General features: G+C 39.4%; 1 long non-coding RNA gene across 1 annotated transcript; it reads right to left on the minus strand.

Moving 5' to 3' along the window:
* Positions 1-16001: 16001 nt before the first annotated feature.
* Positions 16002-18352, minus strand: LOC132845445 (uncharacterized). Its single transcript, XR_009648427.1, has 4 exons — positions 18297-18352; positions 17119-17143; positions 16932-16985; positions 16002-16066 (listed from the first exon to the last, which is right to left on the minus strand). It is a non-coding gene; the product is annotated as an uncharacterized LOC132845445 (long non-coding RNA).
* Positions 18353-19493: the final 1141 nt, after the last annotated feature.

A 19493-nucleotide genomic window follows, 5' to 3' on the forward strand; every position in this document is an offset into this window, starting at 1 on the left:
AAGCGATTGAAAGATTGTTTATGATTATGATAAATATTGACATAGCGGATACCTGCCTTTACCTCTGTCTCGGGTTCTAGGTGTTGAACGTGGTCTTCCGCGCGAAACGGAGCAAAGCCGGTTGAGTCTTTAACACGCTTTAGAGGTGTTTATGTGACGTTTGTTTAGGGGCGTTTGTTCAGATTTTCCGGTTTTTTTTTTTTTTTTTGCCCAATCAGCTCTTAGATGGGCGGAGTTGTGTCATGCATTTCCTTTTAATTTCAGCAATAATGTAATTTGAAGTTTAAATATTAAATGTGTTCAAATATTATACAATCAATTACTGATACATGATATTATAGTCATTTGTGTGTTTATCTCATAATGCTTCAGGTGTTGCTCTATTTTGTCCGTTAGATGGCAACCAAGGACCAAAAAAATGTGTGCATCCAGCTTTCTCTAACCTGTTTTATGAGAGCCCAAAAAATATACGATCAAATTAAAACCTCCAGTAAATGAAAATCTTCAAATTAAATCTTTTATCTCAATAGGATACAAAGGCATTCTATACAATTGGTATGTTTAACATTCACATGTGGGTGTTATGGTCAGGGGTCCACATAGTTTTGGCCACATAGTGTGCAAATATCTCATTTAACTCCACGTGTCTACTGCATTAATGTCTGTTTTGTCTATCTGTCTGTTTTGTCTATCTGTCTGTATACCTGTCTGTCTGTCTGTTTTGTCTATTTGTCTGTCTGTTTTGTCTATCTGTCTGTTTTGTCTATCTGTTTTGTCTGTCTATCTCTGTCAGATTTTTTAAATTAGGACTTTATCACAATTACTAAAATGTTATTAAAACCAAAACACGAATGTAAATAAATGTTTACTGCAGTGCTAAAATACAAGATTTTTAATTTAGTGGAAGAAGAGACAAGGGCACAAATGAGTATAGTGTTATGATATGTGATTTTATAATGTATTGTGATCACCAGAAGTGTTGGTAAGTGACATATGTCATGATGATGGTCATAAGTATTTCCAGTTGCACCTTTTGATTAGTAAAAGTTAACCAGGTGTGAAAGCAAGAGCGACTCTTTGGCATCTTATTTGGTCACAAATAACGGTGTCAGAAGTGAAAGAATAAGAAGACAGATTTAAAAGTTGCATTAGCCAAGCCAAGTCATGTGAGTTTGGAGAATTGGAGGAATCTCTTAAGAGGCAGGCTTGTCTGTGGAATCGTTAGATTCTTTAAGGGAGAGACATCTAAGAGAAAGTGAAGCAACTCTTGAAAAATGTGTGCAGATATGCATCGTGTCAGAGACGACGAAAGCTCAGATGCAACAAATGCACAAGGAGAAAAAAGCGCAGCTCACTATGAGTGAGAGCAGACATATTGATGCAGTAAAGCAAAATCAATCGTGCAAAAATGAGTGGAAAAGTAAGACCAAAACAAAGAAAGCAAGTTTCAAGTGTAAACAATGCAGAAATTGTGATAAAATGAATCATTTTGCAAAGATGTGCAGGTCTAAGAAAGTGCATGCTGTTGCAGGACACATCACAGGATCATGTGATGACTTATTTGTGGCAATAGTACAAGCACAATCACTGAAGCACGCAAAAGCATCACTGAAAGAAGATTGGACAACTGATTTAGAAATAGGAAAAATTGTGTGAATTTTAAACTGGAAACAGGTGCACAAGCAAATGTCATTCCCTATAGCATGTTAGAGAAAATGGGCAAAAGAAGAATGTTAAAGAACTCAAATGTAAATCTGTCTACATACACAGGAGAAAAAATCTCAGTGAAAGGTCAGTGTGACTTGGCAGTGAAATATACTGGGTACTGTTACTGTATGTTGCTGGTCATAGACATTTGCTGGTTAGTTCCACAGCTTTCTCTTAATGTCAAGTACGTGGGCTTTTTTTTTTTTTTTTTTAATTTTTATTAATTATTTTCTGCCCCTATGCCATGGGCCATGAAGGTGCTCCTGTTTCTAGATACACTGATTAATTCGGTTCGGGAGAAGAGATAAAAGCCCGCCCACACTGACAATTGATTGGTTGTCAGAAACAGGCCAATCAGGAGCAACCTTAACACACACACACACACACACACACAAAAAGTCTTTCGCTCCCCTACAAGTAGCGCACGCTACAAGTTTTGTAGCACAGTCTCTCTCGCATGCGCTCTCTTCGTCGTTCCCTCTAGATTCCGGAAGATTTTCAGGGCATCAGGGAGCCGCTAACAATGTAGTTCCATCACTCAGGGAGGATCCGGGGGACGTCATTCATTCATTCGTTATCAGAATACACTGAGCATGAAGCATTGCACATTTGCTTACAATTTTACTCACATTTCGTAGGAACGGCAGCCGCACAGATGCTCACCAGTACAAGCACACACAAACATAAACTCACGACCTCCATGACAAGTGCTACACAGAAAAAGTAAGTTAAGAACATGACAGGTTTAACTCCGTCTGACATTAGCCGAAAGCGATTGAAAGATTGTTTATGATTATGATAAATATTGACATAGCGGATACCTGCCTTTACCTCTGTCTCGGGTTCTAGGTGTTGAACGTGGTCTTCCGCGCGAAACGGAGCAAAGCCGGTTGAGTCTTTAACACGCTTTAGAGGTGTTTATGTGACATTTGTTTAGGGGCGTTTGTTCAGATTTTCCGGTTTTTTTTTTTGCCCAATCAGCTCTTAGATGGGCGGAGTTGTGTCCTGCCCATCTAATAGCTGATTGAAAATCCCATTTCCTTTTAATTTCAGCAATAATGTAATTTGAAGTTTAAATATTAAATGTGTTCAAATATTATACAATCAATTACTAATACATGATATTATAGTCATTTGTGTGTTTATCTCATAATGCTTCAGGTGTTGCTCTATTTTGTCCGTTAGATGGCAACCAAGGACCAAAAAAATGTGTGCATCCAGCTTTCTCTAACCTGTTTTATGAGAGCCCAAAAAATATACGATCAAATTAAAACCTCCAGTAAATGAAAATCTTCAAATTAAATCTTTTATCTCAATAGGATACAAAGGCATTCTATACAATTGGTATGTTTAACATTCACATGTGGGTGTTATGGTCAGGGGTCCACATAGTTTTGGCCACATAGTGTGCAAATATCTCATTTAACTCCACGTGTCTACTGCATTAATGTCTGTTTTGTCTATCTGTCTGTTTTGTCTATCTGTCTGTATACCTGTCTGTCTGTCTGTTTTGTCTATTTGTCTGTCTGTCTGTTTTGTCTATCTGTTTTGTCTGTCTATCTCTGTCAGATTTTTTAAATTAGGACTTTATCACAATTACTAAAATGTTATTAAAACCAAAACACGAATGTAAATAAATGTTTACTGCAGTGCTAAAATACAAGATTTTTAATTTAGTGGAAGAAGAGACAAGGGCACAAATGAGTATAGTGTTATGATATGTGATTTTATAATGTATTGTGATCACCAGAAGTGTTGGTAAGTGACATATGTCATGATGATGGTCATAAGTATTTCCAGTTGCACCTTTTGATTAGTAAAAGTTAACCAGGTGTGAAAGCAAGAGCGACTCTTTGGCATCTTATTTGGTCACAAATAACATGGTGTCAGAAGTGAAAGAATAAGAAGACAGATTTAAAAGTTGCATTAGCCAAGCCAAGTCATGTGAGTTTGGAGAATTGGAGGAATCTCTTAAGAGGCAGGCTTGTCTGTGGAATCGTTAGATTCTTTAAGGGAGAGACATCTAAGAGAAAGTGAAGCAACTCTTGAAAAATGTGTGCAGATATGCATCGTGTCAGAGACGACGAAAGCTCAGATGCAACAAATGCACAAGGAGAAAAAAGCGCAGCTCACTATGAGTGAGAGCAGACATATTGATGCAGTAAAGCAAAATCAATCGTGCAAAAATGAGTGGAAAAGTAAGACCAAAACAAAGAAAGCAAGTTTCAAGTGTAAACAATGCAGAAATTGTGATAAAATTAATCATTTTGCAAAGATGTGCAGGTCTAAGAAAGTGCATGCTGTTGCAGGACACATCACAGGATCATGTGATGACTTATTTGTGGCAATAGTACAAGCACAATCACTGAAGCACGCAAAAGCATCACTGAAAGAAGATTGGACAACTGATTTAGAAATAGGAAAAATTGTGTGAATTTTAAACTGGAAACAGGTGCACAAGCAAATGTCATTCCCTATAGCATGTTAGAGAAAATGGGCAAAAGAAGAATGTTAAAGAACTCAAATGTAAATCTGTCTACATACACAGGAGAAAAAATCTCAGTGAAAGGTCAGTGTGACTTGGCAGTGAAATATAAGGCTATACCACTGATTTTCAGATTTGTTGTAAGTAAGTAAGTAAGTAAAGTTTATTTATATAGCACCTTTCACAGATAAAATCACAAAGTGCTTTACAAAATATAACAATAAAACTTAAATGTACAATAAAACATTCTTGCAAAATAAAAAAAAAAGAAATTTTTAGAGACAGTAAAACTTCAACTCAAAAATAATAAAACACACTACAACAGGGATAGAACCATAAAAGCCCAGTCAGCTAAAAGCTTGTCTAAATAAGAGTGTCTTCATTCATTCATTCATTCATTCATCTTCTACCGCTTATCCGAACTACCTCGGGTCACGGGGGGCCTGTGCCTATCTCAGGCGTCATCGGGCATCAAGGCAGGATACACCCTGGACAGAGTGCCAACCCATTGCAGGGCACACACACACTCTCTCATTCACTCACGCAATCACACACTACGGACAATTTTCCAGAGATGCCAATCAACCTACCATGCATGTCTTTGGACCGGGGGAGGAAACCGGAGTACCCGGAGGAAACCCCCGAGGCACGGGGAGAACATGCAAACTCCACACACACAAGGCGGAGGCGGGAATCGAACCCCCAACCCTGGAGGTGTGAGGCGAACGTGTTAACCACTAAGCCACCGTGCCCCCCCAAGAGTGTCTTCAGTTGCTTTTTAAAAGAATCAGCAGAATCAGCCACACACAGAGACAGGGGAAACTCTGGGGCCACAGACTGAAAAGACTGAAAAGAAAGATCCCCAGAGTTTTAAAATGGGTTTTAGGGACCACAAGCAGATTTTGACCTAATGACCTCAATGCTCTCGAAGAGCCATAAGGGGTCAACAGGTCAACAATGTACTCAGGAGCATTCCCATGAAGGACTCTATAAGTGAGGACCAAAATTTTAAAATCAATTCTATATTTGATTGTTAACCAGTGAAGAGAGTATAAAACCGGTGTGATGTGGGATCTTCTGCTGGTTCCAGTTAAAAGCCTTGCTGCTGAATTCTGAACAATCTGAAGACGATTTAAAACACGTTTGTTAAGACAAGTAAAGAGTGAATTACAATAGTCCAAACGTGAAGAGATAAAAGCATGTATAATCATCTCTAAATCTACATTGGACAACATTTTCCTCATTTTAGAAATATTCCGTAAGTGATAAAAACAGCTTTTAACCATCTGTCCTTTAGAATGTTGATCTAAAGACATGGATTGATCAAATACAACACCAAGGTTCCTGAGGCTTGACTGAACAGAAGAGCCCAAAGAGCCAAAATGTTGCCTGATCTGTGGAATTTTCTTATCTGGGGCAATGAACAAAGTTTCTGTCTTTTTCGAATTTAGTTGAGGGTAGTTACTGCCCAACCACTCCTTAATACAAGACAGACACTCCAACAAGCTAGACAGCAAGTGAAACTCAGACTCCCTGAAAGAACAGTATAACTGAATATCATCAGCATATTAGTGATAGGACACATGCTTAAAACACTGAATTTTCTGAGCAAGAGGTGTCATATACAGAAAAAACAGCAAAGGACCTAAAACCGATCCCTGTGGTACTCCACATGAGAGAGGCACAGTGTCAAACATGATCTGATTTATCACAACAGAAAAGGTTCTACCAGTGAGATAAGAAGAAAACCACTGACGTACAGACCCAGATAAACCAATAACATTTTGCAAACACTTTAGCAACATTTTATGGTCAACTGTATCAAACGCTGAGGATAGATCCAGTAAAACCAACACTGTGTACTGGCCCGCATCTGCTGCCATCAAAATGTCACTTGACACTTTAAGAAGAGCTGTCTCAGTTGAGTGCACTTTGCGGAAACCTGATTTGATGGTAATGCAAATACAGTAAGTGGAAAGTTGATTAGCTACCACTTTTTCTAAAATTTTGGAGATGAACGGCAGTTTAGATACGGTAGTTTATAGGGTCAGAAGGATCCAGGTTTGGCTTTTTTAGAGTGGGGTTCACTACAGCTTGTTTAAAAAAGGAGGGGACTGTACCAGTAGACACAGACAAGTTTATCATATTTACCAGACAGGGAGCAAACGTATCAGTAGCATTTAACAGTAAAGTCGTTGGGACAATGTCAACGGGGCTAGAAGAAGGTTTCATCTTTTTTAATAAAACCTTAATGTCCTGTAGACTGACAGGAGAAAAACGATCCCAAGAGTGGAGAGGAGAACCTCTATTATACTGTAGGTGTGCGAGGAAGGAGAAATACTGTCCCTAATGTCCTGCACTTTACTGACAAAGAAATGTAAAAATCTGTTACAGACAGCTGATGAGTATACAGATACTTGTGGAGCTGGGGGCAAAACAATATTTTTAATGGTGTCAAACAGGACTTTAGGATTTTTCTTATTAGCAACAATAAGATTTGTGAAAATCTTGTTGTGACTAAGAGAGAAGTAAAGCCAGTGCTGGGAATTCAAACATGTGAAGAATTAAATCTTGTAAAGAGAGTAATGATGATTAATGACCTGGACATATTCACAGAGTATGCAGATGTGTTGGCCCATGAAGGCATGGGTTGTTTAGAAGGAGAACATTCTATCAAAGTGGATGAAAACGTACACCCACCTCGAAAAATACCAGTCGCCATGAGAGAAAAGCTTAAAGCTGAGCTTGAAAGAATGGAAAGAATGAGAGTGATAAAGAAAGCTGAAGAGCCCACAAAATGGGTGAATCCTTTTGTGATTGTGGAGAAGCCTAATGGCAGTCTGCGGATTTGCTTAGACCCTGGTGACCTTAATGCAGCAGTGATGCGAGAGCATTATCAGTTGCCAAGTGTTGATGAGATCACATGTAAGTTGCCCAAAGCTAAATATTTTTCAGTGCTTGATGCAAGCTCAGGCTTTTGGCAAATTAAACTGGATGATGCTAGCTCTTCTCTTTGTACTTTTAATACACCATTTGGACGTTATCGTTTCCTTCGTCTTCCTTTTGGAATTAATTCAGCTTCAGAAGTGTTCCACAAAAAGGTACAGCAGTTATTTGACATATATTGATGACATCCTTGTACGGGCTGAAACAAAAGAGCAGCATGACTACAGGTTAAGACAAGTGTTAGAAAGAGCACGTGTCAAGAATTTCAGATTAAACAATGACAAATGTAAGATTTTTCTGGATGAATTAAAGTATCTGGGTCATATTATAACAAAGGATGGACTGAAACCTGATATGGCTAAATTGGAAGCAGTAAGAGGAATGCAGATTTCAGAGTGCAAAAGAGATGTGTCTCGTTTCTTGCAAAATTTGTACCGAATTTGTCACAGCATACAGTACAACTGTTCTACATGACCTTTTAAGAGATGAAGTTGAGTGGCAGTGGCAAGATGTACATCAACAAGCATTTGAAAAGTTAAAACTGATGTTGACAGAAACCCCAGTACTCCGCTATTATGATGTGAGCCTACCAGTAACTGTCTCTGTAGATGCCTCGAAAAGTGGTTTAGGAGCAGTTTTGCTTCAAGAGGAGAGGCCTGCTTCTCGTGCATTGACTGACAGAACAACGCTATGCTCAAATTGAAAAAGAAATGCTTGCAGTAGTGTTTGGTGTAGAACGTGTTCATCAATTTGTTTATGGCCGAGAAGTTGAAGTTCAGACAGATCACAAGCCACTAGAGATAATTATGAAAAAACCACTAAACAGAGCATCAGCTAGAATTCAAAGACTACTCATGAGACTGCAAAAGTATCAGTTGAATGTTAAATTTGGACCGGGAAAGGAAATGTATGTCGCTGATGCTCTGTCAAGTGCATGTTTGGCAGAAACTGAAACTTCAGAGAAAGTGGACTTTACAGAAGCTCAGGTACATATGCTGCTAACAAATGTGCCTGTGTCTGAAAAGAAGTTAACATAATTCCAGAGAGAAACAGAAAAGGATGCCACATTCATGAAGTTGTTGAAAATTGTACAGTATGGTTGGCCAAGGAAAATGAAAAAAGTTCCTAAAGAAATTCAAAATTACTGAAATTACAGAAAAGAAATTTCTGTTGTTGATGGAATTCTTTTCAAAGGATAGCAAATTATCGTTCCTGCTTCTATGAGAGCTGATATGTTACATTGGATTCATGAAAGTCATTTAGGCATCGAAAGTTGCAGAAGACGAGCAAGAGAGGTACTCTTTTGGCCTGGAATGTCTAAGAGTATTGAAGACATGGTGAGTCAATGTGAAGTATGCAGTGCAAATACTGTAGAAGGTTCCAGAATAGAGAGCCACTACATCCTCATAGTGTGCTAGATAGGTCTTGGCAAAAGATTGGAGTTGATTTGTTCACACATAATAAAAAAGAGTATTTGATCATCGTGGACTATTTCTCAAAGTTCATTGAAGTTGATTTGCTTAAGAATGACACCAGAAGTTTGACTGTCATCAAGTTGCTGAAGTAACAGTTTGCAAGGTATGGGATTCCTGAGGTACTGATTTCTGATAATGGACCGCACTTTGCTTCACAAGAATTTCGCATGTTCTCTAAAGAATGGGAGTTTCATCATAAAACAACAAGCCCCCACCATTCAAAATCAAATGGAATGGTTGAAAGGGCTTTACAAACTGTGAAACATATATTGAAAAAGACTGAAGCGGGTGAAAGGGATCCATATATTTCATTGCTGAATCTGAGAAATAAAACTTACAGTAGGAAACCATAGGACTCTCCCCTGCACAATTACTAATGGGTCGGAGAGTGACAACAAGGTTACCAGCATCAACTGTATTACTTAATCCTCAGACAGTTACTGCTTCAGTGAAAGAGTCATTGGAAACTCATCAGAAAAAGCAGAAGGAAAGGTTTGACTGTGGAACAAGACAGCTGCAGAAACTAACAGTGGGAGAAAATATCAGAGTATGGCAAAATGGTGTGGAATCCAGCACAAGTTACTGCTCTGGCTGAGCAACCAAGGTCTTATATTGTGGAGACACCTGATGGACAATTGTACAGAAGGAATAGGAAATATTTCATGTCCAAACCAGGAGAATACAAAGCAAGTACTCACAAAGCAAAGACTAAGGAAGTAGATCAGAGTATAATTAAAGATTGGCACGAGCCAAAGGCTGTGTTGGATGAAAAAGAGACTGCAACTTCATGTACTGGTCAATTCAAAACACGGAGTGGTAGAATTGTTTCTGAACCACAAAGACTTATTGCTGAAATGTACAGTAGTTTTGCACATTTGCATGTTGGTGATTGTTTAAAGGTTGTGACTTTATGATGTTAAATACTGGATGAAGTTTCAAAGTATGAGTGTTAAATATTAATGAAATTGTGTTGGTAATTAAAAAAAAAGAAGGATGTTATATGTGATTTTATAGCGTTTATTGTATTGTTATCACCGGAAGTGTTGATACGTGACGTATGTCATGATGATGGTGATAAGTGTAATGTATTGTCATTTTGGCAGTGTTTCTTTAAGTGCTCCGTAGTTGATGCTATGACTCCTCCTACTTTGTATATGCACTGCAGCACGTAGTAAAAGAACCGAGCATGTCTCGTTACTGAAGCCTGTGTGTCAGTCGCATTACTTTACATGGTGTCAGAAGTCTGTCAGGAACAGATAATAAACAAAGTATGACATCATCACAGTTTGATCACCCAAAGATCGACTGGGATGCTCCAGATTTGTTCCAGGAGTTTGAAAGATTTCGGAGTCACGTCACATTCGTCTTTAACGGCCCGCTATCGGAGCAAACAGCTAAACAGCATGCAGGCTGGCTGGGCACGTGGATCGGTGAGCAGGGCAGAGAGATATATAAGACACTACACTGGGGCGAAGGTGAGGAAGATGACCCGTCTAAAGTCCTAGACAAGTTCGGCACCTATATAAGGCCGAGGAAAAATAAGAGAATAGCCAGACACCGTTTTAAACAAAGAAAACAAGGAGTCACGGAAGGTTTTGATCACTTTGTGAAGGATTTAAGACTCCTGCTCATGGATTGCGAGTTTGGTGATCCAGATGATATGTTAATCGATGCAATAATCGCGGGTGTCAGAGAGAAGCGCGTCCAAGAGAGACTGTTAGACAAAGGGGAAGATTTAACGCTACCAAAAGCAATTGAAATCGCCCAGCAGTTTGAACTGTCACAGAAGCAAATTAAAATTGTCAGAGAAGAAGAATCCCAAGTGCAAGCAGTGAAGATGAAAACAAAATACCAAACACAAAACAAGAAACCATTTCAGAAATATCAGACTAAATTTGTGCAGAAAGAAATGCATGCAAACCGACCAAAAAACTGTCCAAGCTGTGGCAAAGACCCACAGCATAAGTGGAACCAAGGTAAATGTCCAGCAAAAGGCTCTGTATGCTCATACTGTCACAAACCGAACCACTGGGTGGCAGTATGCCGAAAAAGATCAGTAAACGCAGTCAGTGTGCAGCTGCAATCAGAATCAGAAGATGATGAGATGCTGAGCATAAATATTACACAAACAAATGAGCACAGTGATGATAAATGGAAGGAAGACAATGAAATTCTGTCTCAGAAGGTGCCATTCAGAATCGATACTGGTGCAAGGTGTAACACATTGACTTTAAGTAGTTATCAGGCACTCCTGCATGAAGGTGAGCTCAGATGCTCTAATCGAGTGCTGAAGTCCTACTCTAACCACAAGCTGAAGCCTATAGCTGCGGTTGACCTTCTGGCTAAATATAAGGATGCTGAGATTTTAACAGAATTTGAGATTGTGGACATCTCTCAGGAAAATGTACTCAGCGGTGCAAGAGCAGAAGCATTAGGCTTAGTTATGCGACTTGATGCATTGCAGCCTACTAGCAAAGAAAATAAGACACATTACGGTCACACTGTAACAGAACAAAAAGTGCCAACTGGACTAGACGATTACCCAGAACTGACTCGCACTACTGGAACTTTACCAGGCAAATACACAATTAAAATTGATCCTGATGCAAAAGGTGTAGTCCATCCAGTCCGCCGTCAACCAGCTGCACTAAAAACGAAAATAATAGAGAAGCTTCACGAGATGGTTAAAGATGGATACATTACAAAAGTCAGCCAGCCGACTGAGTGGGTGAGTTCAATGGTAGCAGCTGTCCGTAACGGCAAGATAAGGATCTGCATTGACCCAAGCGACTTGAATAAGGTAATAAAGAGGGAACATTACCCGATGCGAACTATAGAAGAAGTAGTCTCCGCAATGCCTGGTGCTAAAGTGTTCTCAGTCTTGGATGCAAAATCTGGTTTCCTACAAATAGAACTAGATGAAGCATCATCATTTTTGACAACCTTTAACATGCCCATTGGTAGATATAGGTGGCTTAGGTTACCTTTTGGCCTAAAATGCGCACCGGAGATCTTTCAGCGTATTATGGATGAGATGCTTGAGGGCATCAGCGGGGCAATAAGTGTCATGGATGACATTCTCATCGCAGCACCTTCAGTAAAGGAACATGATGAGACCCTCCGCAAAGTCACTCAGAGAGCAGCAAGCTATAATCTGAGCCTCAATTTCGGCAAATGCCATATCAGGCAATCTTCTGTGCCCTACGTAGGACACCTGATAACATCAGAAGGTCTGAAGCCAGATCCAGCGAAAATAGAGGCTGTGAAGTCCATGCCAACACCGACGGACAAGGATGGTGTTCGTAGTTTCCTAGGTTTTGTCACCTATCTGTCAAAATTCCTGCCAAACCTCAGCGAAGTCGACGCACCTCTAAGACAGCTCCTGAAAGCAGATGTGGAATTTGCATGGCAACCAGCACAACAACAAGCGTTTGACAAACTCAAGGACTTGTGCACGAAGTCCCCCGTACTGAGTTTTTTTGATCCGTCCAAGCCTGTTGAGATATTCTGTGATGCCAGCAGCAATGGCCTCGGTGCTGTCTTACTTCAGGACAGTCATCCAGTGGCTTTCTCATCCAGGTCTCTGACAGATACAGAAACGCGCTATGCACAAATTGAGAAGGAGATGCTCTCAATAGTTCATGCATGTGTCAAGTTCCACAATTACATATTTGGAAACCATGTCACAGTGTACAATGACCATAAGCCCCTGGAAGATATTTTCAGAAATCCACTGCTCTCTACCCCCATGCGAATACAGAGAATGCGACTCCGCCTGCAGTGGTATGATCTGTCTGTAAAGTACAGACGAGGAAAGGATATGGAACTGCCTGACACACTGTCTAGAGCTCAGTTACCTGAAAAGAAGCCAGAGATGGATGGCTTTGAGTGTGTCTCCATGCTCAGCTTTGTTTCAGTGAGTGAGCAGAAATATTCAGAGCTCCAGGACTGCACAAAGAAGGAGCTCAGCTGTCTTCAACAAATAATCCGACAGGGTTGGCCAGACCACAGGCGTGATGTACCTAACGAAGTTCAGCCGTTTTGGGACTCACGAAGCCAACTTGTCGTTGCTGATGGTGTTGTCTATAAAGGTCTTCGTATAGTCGTACCCCCTTCCATGCGAGAACATATGCTGAAGCTTATACATCAGTCTCACTTAGGAATAGTGAAGAACAAGCAGAGAGCTCGCGAGGTCCTATACTGGCCAGGCATGAGTTCTGAAATTGAGCAAATGGTGAAGAATTGCGGCAAGTGTGCAGACTTTCAGAACCGGTTACCTAGACAACCACTTAAACCAAAAGTCACGCCTGATCTTCCATTCGAAGAGGTAGCTTCTGACCTGTTTGAGTTTGAAGGAAACCATTATGTTCTGCTGGTGGATTACTACTCAAAATTCATCGAAGTGGAGAAGCTGAAGGGCTTACATTGTCGTGCTGTAATAGAAAAGCTCAAGGCTCAATTCAGCAGACATGGAATCCCAATTATCCTTCGAACAGACAATGGTCCACAATATTCAGCGGATGAGTTTAAGGATTTCTGTCAAAGCTATGGAATCATTCACAAAACGTCATCCCCACATACGCCACACTCTAATGGTGAGGCAGAGCGCGCAGTCCAGACTGTTAAGAAACTTTGGTGTAAGGCACCAGACAAGCATCTTGCACTGCTTGATTACAGAACGACGCCATTGGAGTCAGTAGGCCTTTCTCCAGCTCAGCTTCTGATGGCCAGGCGTCCCCGCAACAACCTGCCTGCTGCCCGTCTGCTGCTCACACCAGCAGCGTACGACCCCCTTAAAGTTAAACGGCAACTAGACAAAAACAAAAGTGTTCAGAAGTTTTACTACGACCGAAATAGGGCAAGCCGCCCTCGTGCTGCGCTGAGGCCTGGGGATGAAATAAGGATGCAACCACATCCTGGCAGTCACACATGGTCTCCGGGAGTTGTTGTGAGATCACACTGTGCCCCAAGATCTTATGTTGTTGACTGTGGAAGCAGAGAGTTCCGTCGCAACATTCAGCATCTTCGCAAGAGCACAGCAGCTGCTAACGAGTCCCGTCACAGGCTTAATGGTGATCAGTGGACAGAGACACCAGAGTCAGTGAGTGTTGAGGAGCCAAAGTCTGTGGATCATCCTAATTCATCCCAAGCATCACCTGCAGAACTCAAGACTGCGAAGCAGACTTTGTCAACTGGACAATATACTACCAGACGAGGCAGAGTGGTGAAGCCTCCAGACAGGCTCTGCTTGTAGTCAGGGAAAGGCGTGGTAAAGACGCCTTGTGGAAGTGATGTGCTAGCAACCTCTCCTTCCTAGTTACTCCTGTTTGTGTTCAACAGATTGTGTTTTGTCTAGGTTGAATGCTGTGTTAAAATCTTTGTTTATGTGAACATGCAAGTTTGTGATTAAGTGATTATTTTAGCATGGTTTTGTTTCATGCTTAGGAGGGGAGATGTAATGTATTGTCATTTTGGCAGTGTTTCTTTAAGTGCTCCGTAGTTGATGCTATGACTCCTCCTACTTTGTATATGCACTGCAGCACGTAGTAAAAGAACCGAGCATGTCTCGTTACTGAAGCCTGTGTGTCAGTCGCATTACTTTACAATAAGTATTTCAGGTTGCACCTTTTGATTAGTAAAAGTTAACCAGGTGATTTGAAAGCACGAGCAACTCTTTGGCGTCTTATTTGGTCACACGTAACATATAGGTGTAAGTGCTAGTGTAAGTGTAGATTAAAAAAAATAATAATTTAAAGATAGTAATAGATTCTGTAGTTTTGATTGAGATTGGAAGTAGGGGATGCTGTTCTAGACAAGAGAACTGATGTGGAGCCTGTGGAGGGAGAAAAGAAATACACACACACACACACACACACACACCATTAATTATTGTCTCGCATAACATCCGTGTCTCATAACAGCTTTTACCCAACACTGAACTCTTCAACTCCGTAACTCTTCAATAAAAGAAAAATTCCCTCTAAATTCCCTAAGATGGTTTTATCAGAATTACACACACTGATGGTGTGGCATGTGTTTTTTTACACTATATTTATAGTTCATGTAAACAAGCTCCACGTGCTCCAGAGACATAAGTAAATTTTTTTCCCACAAAACTTTCCATTCAATTGATTTCAATACAAGTTTATTTGTATAGCACTTTTTTTACAACTGAGATTGTCTCAAAGCAGCTTTACAGAACATAGAACAAAAGGTTAATATAAAGAATAATATAATACAAATTTCAAGATTGATATTAGATATATTTAAATGTGTTTGTATTTATCCCTTAAAAACTCCCTTGAATGGAAGATAGAAACCTTGAGAGGAACCAGACTCAAAGGGGAGCCCATCCTCATATGGGTGACACTGGAGGGGCCTTACTGGTTTAAGAAAGGATTTAGTAACTTATATAATCACTTTTACAACTGTGGAGAGTTAACAGCATCTTAACATACACAAAACATCAAACTTTCAGGTGGATGAGCTACATTAGCAGAAATAATTTTGTGCATCTTTACATTTAGTCATTTATACAAAGTAACTTACAAAAAAGGGAAAAACAGGAAATGCAATATATAAAAGAGTGAAAGAGGAGGAAAGTGCATAGAATAGAGGTGTAAGAGTTAGTGGTTAGTTAAATGCATGAATGCAGATTTGGTTTTAACCGAAAGGCCCCCGCCCCATAAAGTGTGAATAAGTATGCTTATTTTTTAATTTACATTTAAAATGACCATCTATCCCTCAATCAACGTGTTTAATCTATCCATCAATCATTCACAAAACATTTATGATCAAATGATTGTTTCATTAAAATAAATAACACAGGGCATAATAACAGTCCAAATGAATGCATGCTGTAAATGATTAAAGCTTACAGATCAATGATTGTGATATTTAATGGGAAGTGTCAAGGCCTTGACTTTAATGTGAAGAGCCCAAGTTGTGAGTTGCTGGGATTCAGACACCATGAGACCTTGATGGATCAACCTGAGAGATAGGATTACACCCAGTGCAGAGCTGTACCACTGATTCCTAGACCAGAGAGAGTTAAAAGGAGGATCTGATAGCTCAGTGTCAAAGGCAACAGAGAGGTAATATAAGATGTGAACTGATCTTGAGGTTGATCTTGTTCCACCTATATTTGTCAAGTTCTTCCATTTTCAATGACAGTATCAGTTTTTAAACTGTTTTACTTTTGGTTTCCTGACAGATGTAAGCTAAGAAATTAATGTACCAAATGATAGACTGATTTTCCTTTACACCTCTAGATAAGTCCAATTAATGCTGTTTTACATTATTTTATACTCTTGAATCCTATTATTCCATCCATGTTTAAACCATCAATCGGTTATTCAGAAGATTTGATAACTTACCACTTCACAGCATTTTGTCTTGTAGTACCATCCTAACCCAATGAACACAGGGATGCATAGGAGCCACAGAAAATGTACTGACACAAAAGATAAAGGGCAACCAGTTACTGCATGCTGTTCAGAGAACATGAGTTACATACAAGGAAAAAAAGAATCTTCCTTTAAAAACTGGACATTTTGTTGTGGGCACCATGCTGTGTTACAAAGTGACAGTAATATTGTATTTCCTACAAATACTTTTGTGTCAAGTCACGTTTTGCTTGTTCCGTTTCACGCCTTCTAAACACAAAGGACTGCATTTAACAACAGAATATATATTTGCATGTATGTATGTAATTCATAACTGCTGATGAATTAGTCAGTCAGACTAGGCATTTTGAGCCTAATTGTAAGGGTAGAGTACATACATCCCTCTGTGGTTGGACAGGTCAGGATGTGACAGTGTCTCAAAACAGTCAGGAAGATGGGTCTTACATTACAGTATAGCAAGTTGTATTGCAGAGACAGCAACATTTTCTGAATATGGAGAATCTGTACACATGTGACACTGTCATCATCGTCCAATGGCATGATGAGGTCACTGGACTCTTGGCATTGTTTTCTGACCTTAAAGTGTCTCAAACTCACCCCCTTTCCCCTTGGTAGGATTTGTTTAGTAATAGTTGCACAAGCATAAGGCTGAGAGCCATGGGCCATAGTATGTGGCTCTGATCAGTGACTAGTGAGTTAAAGTCACCCACAGACGGAGAGAATCTTGAAGTGTTTCTTGGGTTTATACTTTGAATGACAGATGCATAGTATTTTTAGCAAACACTACATAACTCACTTTTTGTGATTAATTGTTCCTATTCATTCATTCATTCATTCACTTAGCAATACATTCTAACTTACAGTATTTGACATTAAATGAAAACAATTAAAACCCATGTGAACATAACTTACATTTTCCATCGTATGAGCCTGCAGTCCCAGTTAAATCTGTAGGCCCTTGAACAGCTAGAAGAAAACAGTATATACAACCACACAAATATACGGTCAATGTTTACATTGTATTCAATTTAGATCATTTTATTAAGCTGTGCAAATAAATCTGTCTCATCATCAGATTCATCATTAACAAATAACTTACCTCTATAGGAAACCTCGAAATTGGCCTAAAAAAGCAGTACATCAGCGTAGTTAATAGGCTTTACTGAACTTACTGAACACATTAGCACGTGTTAATGGTGAATTTTATTAGTGTCACTCCATTTATTCAAGTTAACCTCACATTCACTGTTATTGACCAATACAGACAATGTCTCTAAGATGGATAAGCAAATAAATTCTGTTCTTAAATCCAGTTTTTTTTTACTTACGGCTCTTAGTGAAAAGCAAACCATTTCTATCTACTACAGACTTTGAGAAAGTGATCTCTGCGGTCATTTTTTCTAGAATGGACTATTGTAATTCTCTCTATGTTGGGATTGATAAAAAAGCTCTCGCACGCTTGCAACATATACAAAATGCTGCGGCCAGAATGATTAAGTCAGCCAAGAAAACGGACCATGTTACACCTTTATTGAGATCCTTGAATTGGCTGCCAGTCCAGTATAGAGTACATTACAAGATTATTGTGCTGGTTTTTAAAGCACTACATAATTTGGCACCATCATATCTTTCAGAGTTGTTGTCGGTATACACCCCGTCTAGGTCGTTGAGATCAGAGAACCAAAATCTCCTTGTGACTGTGAGAACTAATTATAAAAGCAAAGGGGACAGAGCATTCTCGCGTCAGATCAGCAAAGTCGCTGGGTACTGTATGTTTAAGGCATTATTAAAAACCCATTTATTAGAGGTAGCATGGTGGGCAGTCTGAGTGGGCTTGGCCTGTGGGTTTTGGATAGTGATAGGGTAGCTTTCTGTTGTTTTAATGTCTACTTGTTTTTTTTATTTTCTTATACTGTATTGTGGTTGTATGCAACTCTTAAATTAAGTGTTTTATATGACTGTTTGTGAAGCAAGTTGTAATGCACTGGAACTGTAAGTCCTCATCACCTTCAAAAATGTACAAAAATGGTCAAATATAAAATTTCAGGATGGTACCCATGGTATATATTTTATATATAAATTTCCCTTGGCAACATGTCACACAGCACAAGTCCTCAGTCATAAGGTGATATTTCTGTCCTTAGAGACCAATCTGAACTCCATATTGCTGTTGTATCTCACTAAATTCTGAACTGATACAGGTTTCTCTTCACTGTACAATGCCAGATCGTGTAATTTCCTTTCCACGTTGTTATACAATCTATAAAAAATGCTTACTTTTCCAGAGCAGTGACAGTCCATTCTCCAGTAGGCTTCATCCAAACAGGTTGTTGTGGTCAGGTTCCTATGAAAAGCCTCTTCTTTTGAGTCGACCATTAAGGTGTTGTTCTATAAGACACAATGTGCCAAGTTTCTTGCTTAGAGGAACTCACTTCAACTAAAACAAACAAACACAGCATTCTCTATGACAGGCTCACCTTATTGTACCAGCCGTGCTCACATTTTTTCAGGCATTCAGATGACACACTTTCAGGAACACTTAAACTGTATCCTCTGACTGTTCTGATGTCTTCACAGACATAGGAGATATTCTGGCTGTTCAGAGAGCAGCCTGAAACAAATGATTGAAAACATCACAAACGTGTATGAACTTTCTTGGTAAACAGATCACCATAATGACATTTGCTGGGAAGTTCTGCAGCTTTTTCTTAATGTCAAGTAGTTTTTTTTTTAAATGATCATTCAATTTTGTACAATTAAAAATGAACAGTTTTAAATGCCTTCTGTATTCAGACCTGCGGATGTCTAGAGAAACATATTCCCTGGGAGTAAACATATTCCCTGTTCTTTAGTAGGAAGTTCATGAAATGATCATCACGGATAATCACGATTTAAAATCACGATAATCACGATTTAAAATCACGATAATCACGATTTAAAAAACTTTACATCCCTCAGGGAGAATCCGGGGGACGTCATTCATTCATTCGTTATCAGAATACACCGAGTATGAAGCATTGCACATAATCAGAACAAAAGTTCCCTTACAATTTGACAATTTTACTCACATTTCAGAGAAACGGCAGCCGCACAGATCCCCATCAATACAAACACACACAATAAACGCACGACCTCCATGACATGTGCTACATAAAAAAAAGTAAGGTAAGAACATGACAGGTTTAACTCCGTCTGACATTAGCCGAAAGCGATTGAAAGATTGGTTGTGATTACGATAAAGATTGACATACCTGCCATTACGTGTGCCTCGGGTTCTAGGTGTTGAATTAGCAGAACGGGGCATGTCTTGGCTCAGAGATCCTGCACAGTGCCTTTAAGTCCGCCCACCTAAGAGCTGGAAAATCCCTTATCATACACAGACTCACCAAACAGCTTTTTTATTTTATTTATTTATTTATTTATTTATTTATTTATTTATTTATTTTTAATCACTGTTTAATTTTATTATTTTAT

Source organism: Tachysurus vachellii, chromosome 5 (genome assembly GCF_030014155.1).
Source record: "Tachysurus vachellii isolate PV-2020 chromosome 5, HZAU_Pvac_v1, whole genome shotgun sequence".
Classification (NCBI taxonomy): domain Eukaryota; kingdom Metazoa; phylum Chordata; class Actinopteri; order Siluriformes; family Bagridae; genus Tachysurus; species Tachysurus vachellii.